At 42.8% G+C, this 4014-nt stretch overlaps 1 protein-coding gene across 1 annotated transcript in view; it reads right to left on the reverse strand.

Moving 5' to 3' along the window:
• Nucleotides 1-4014, reverse strand: part of AK7 (adenylate kinase 7) — a 128128-nt gene that overhangs the window by 120834 nt on the left and 3280 nt on the right. The window lies entirely within an intron of this gene.

A 4014-nucleotide genomic window follows, 5' to 3' on the forward strand; every position in this document is an offset into this window, starting at 1 on the left:
GGGCACTGCAGTGGACTTCAGAAATTGCTCCCAGGTGCATAGCTCCCTTATCTTGGGTGCTGAGCCCCCCAACCCCCCCCCCAAAAAAAAAACCCCACTACCCACAACTGTACAACAGTTCCATAGCCCTTAAAGGGTAAAGGGGGGCACCTACATGTGGGTAAACATTTACCACCACAAGTGTAATAGGTAGGGGGGGATGGGCCTGGGTCCACCTGCCTGAAGTGCACTGCAGTACCCACTAAAAACTGTTCCAGGGACCTGCATAATGCTGTGATGGAGCTGGGTATGACATTTGAGGCTGGCAAAAAATGTTTTTTAATGTTTTTTGGGGGGTGGGAAGGGGTTGGTGACCAGTGGGGGTGTAAGGGGAGGTGATCCCCGATTCCCTCCGGTGGTCATCTGGTCAGTTTGGGCACCTTTTCAAGGCTTGGTCGTGAACAAAAAGGGACCAAGTAAAGTCGGCCAAATGCTCATCAGGGCCGCCCTTCTTTTTAACATTATCAGCCGAGGACGCCCATCTGTTAATCACGCCCCCGTCCTGCCTTTGGTACACTGCTGACCCGCCCCCTTGAACTTTGGCCGTCCTTGTGATGGAAAGCAGCTGAGGACAGCAAAGTCAGCTTTCGATTATGCTGATTTGGCCACTCTTAGGAGAAGGGCACCCATCTCCCGATTTGTGTTGGAAGATGGGCGCCCTTCTCCTTCGAAAATAAGCTGGATTGTCTCTCAGCAAGGCAGCACACTCTGTACCGGTAACTCTGGGAACCCAGGCCAGTGTCAGGCAATCTTTAGCTAATAACATATGCTGATGAGTGTCTAGCAGGGTCAAAGATACAGTTCTGCAAGATCTCAGGTTGAACTTCACCTACCTGTCACAGCTGCAGTTTACACTTATGTGGTGGAGGCATATAGTGGGTTTTGCTGCTTTCCTCTGGGCCTCCTGAACCTAGCTGTGCCCTGAGCTTTTATACTCCCTGGTCCATGCCCTCCTGGCGCCGACCCTCCCATGTCACTTCTCCTCTGGGGAGGAATGTGAAATTTAAGGTGGCTCTGCCACTGGAGGAAGTTCCTCAATAATTGCAAGCAAAACCTGTGGTCTCAAAATAATCTAAACTAGAAGGACTAAAAATACATAATAGCTCCAGAAAAAAAAGAGTACCCTTTGTAATCACTACTACTAATCATTTCTCTAGCGCTACAAGGCATACGCAGCACTGTACACCACTAAACAGTATATTTTTTATATTGAAGGACCATCAGAAGGTGAATAGAGTCCATCTCTCAGATGTATCTTTGACTCTAGCATTCACACCTATTATCTTCATCAGTCCAATTTTTATGTATATAAAAAAGATTTTCATTTTTTTCCACCATATATTTCTTTAGATAATAAAGTAACAATTCATTTCACTTATCTTAAGTAGTTTTTCTTCACAAGATTTCAACTGATCAAAATGACCCCATCTGACATAGCACTATGTTTCGCTAGTCCAGCTGCATCAGGGATTCAGGGCTTTGTTAAACACTTCTTCTGTCTCGCATTAAATCATTTCGGCAAAGATTTAATGCAAGACAGGAGTTTATGCCAAGACTTACCTTCCCTTACAAATTCTGAAGATAAGGATTCATCAAATCAGGGATATATTTAAACATTCTTTCTTACTATGTTAGGGAAATACAGGGAAGAGAATCTCATGAGAAGTGGGTGGGAAGACTACTGATATTTTTCCGTTACAGGAAACACATTTGTAAACATCTGATAAGAACTGTATTAAGGGAAATGCACACCATTCTTTTGGCACCTCTAACAGAGCTGGAGTACTGATTCTACTTCATAAAAATGTTAATGGCAAAATTCTTCACTGCCGGAAAGATCAAAAGGGAAGAGTAGCTGCAGTAGAAGTAAATGTGAGCAATTCCCAGTTTTGCCTAGTGAACATCTCTGCTCCTAATAGAGAGCAGCTGAAGTTTTTAGATGAGGTTCTAGATTGGTTGTCTTCCTGGATAACCTTGCCTTACCTCAATGTGGTAGCGTCAGAGGACTGGGATAGATCATCCAGGGCAAATCACTTAGATGGCGCATCACAACATTTAAATGTAAAGTTTGCACAATTGTTAAAATGACACTCCTTAACTGATGTACGGAGCTTGCAAAAGCCAGCTCTTAGAGATTATGCCCACTATTGTGCTGGGGTTAATTTGTATTCCAGAACTGATTAATTGTTAGTGTCTCCTGAGCTTTATTCTGAAGTGGGCAAATGTACTATTTGCCCCATTACAAGTTCAGACCATGCCCGGATATAGCTATTTCTGGCCCCCTGAGAGTAGTGGGGCTAAGCTTTGGCGCATGAACACTACAGTGTTGACACATTTTTAATTTGGGAGGCATTAAAGGCTGTAATCCGAGGTCAGTTTAAGAAACTAAAAGAGCAAACAGCAGAGTTTTTATTTAAAACTTAAGAATGCTGAGCAAATGCATAAGACTTCACAAAATGAAAAGCCAACTAATGCTGTGTTAAGTTGTAGGAGGCACGTAACTGAATTTCTAGTAAAAGACATGGCATAATTATTTAAAAAAAACTGCTCAGCACTATTATGTCAAAGGAGGGGGAGATAGATAAGTTACTGGCTACCTAATTAAAGCAAGTTGTGACACAAGCTACCATAATGCAGATTAGGGACACCAATGGGACTTTAGTTACACACCCCAAGGGCATAGGAGACTGGGAGACGGAGCATCCAAATGGCAGATGACATTTAATATGAACAAGTGCAAAGTGATGCATGTGGGAAAGAGGAACCCAAACTATAGATAAGTGATGTAGGGTTCCAAATTAGGAGTCACCACCCAGGAAAAGAATCTAGGTGTCATCGTTGATGATACGTTGAAACCTTCTGGTCAGTGTGCAGCTGCAGCTAAAAAAGCAAATAGAATGTTAGGAATTATTAAGAAAGGAATGGAAAACAAAAATGAGAATGTTATAATGCTTTTATATCACTCCATTTTGCAACTGCATCTTGAATACTGTCTGCAATTCTGGTCATTGCATTTAAAAAAAAGATATAGCAAAATTAGAAAAGGTACAGAGAAGGGCGATGAAAATGATAGAGGGGATGGGGTGACTTCCCTATGAGGAAAGGTTAAAGCAGCTACGGATCTTCAGCTTGGAGAAAAGACAGCCGAGAGGAGATATGATAGAGGTCTATAGAATACTGAGTGGAGTGGAATGGATAGATGTGAATCACTTGTTTACTCTTTCCTAAAATACTAGGACTAGGGGACACAATGAAGCTACTAAGTAGTAAATTTAAAAACAAACTGGCGAAAATATTTCTTCACTCAACATGTAACTAAACTTTGGAATTCGTTGCTAGAGAATGTGGTAAAAGCATTTAGCAGTTTAAAAAGAAAAGTTCATAAGCCATTATTAAGATGGACTTGGGAAAATCCACTAGTTATTTCTAGGATAACCAGCATAAAATCTGTTTCACTGTTCTGGGATCTTGCCAGGTACCTGTGATCTGGATTGGCCATTGTTGGAAACAGGATACTGAGTTTGATGGACGTTACCCAGTATGGCAACACATGTTCTTTATTCTTCTGAGTTCCTGGTAGGAGACACTGAGGGGCATAATCGAACGTGAAAGCCCATCTCCATGGGCGTCTATGTCCGAGAACGGGTACGTGAAGGGGTGGGACAGACCGTATTTTCGAAAAAATGGGTGCCCATCTTTTTTTTCGATAATACGGTTTGTGCCGGGCAAATGCATCGGATATGTGTGGATTTGAGCTGGGCGGTTTTGTTTTTCAGCGATAATGGAAAACGAAGACGCCCAGCTCAAAAACGAACAAATCCAAGGCATTGGGTCATGGGAGGGGGCCAGGATTCGTAGTGCACTGGTCCCCCTCACATGCCAGGACACCAACAAGGCACCCTAGGGGGCACTTGTAACAATTAAAAAAAAAAAGTAAAATACCTCCCTTCCTTTGGGTGCTGAGCCCCTCAAATC

The sequence above is a fragment of the Microcaecilia unicolor genome, chromosome 9 (genome assembly GCF_901765095.1).
Source record: "Microcaecilia unicolor chromosome 9, aMicUni1.1, whole genome shotgun sequence".
Classification (NCBI taxonomy): domain Eukaryota; kingdom Metazoa; phylum Chordata; class Amphibia; order Gymnophiona; family Siphonopidae; genus Microcaecilia; species Microcaecilia unicolor.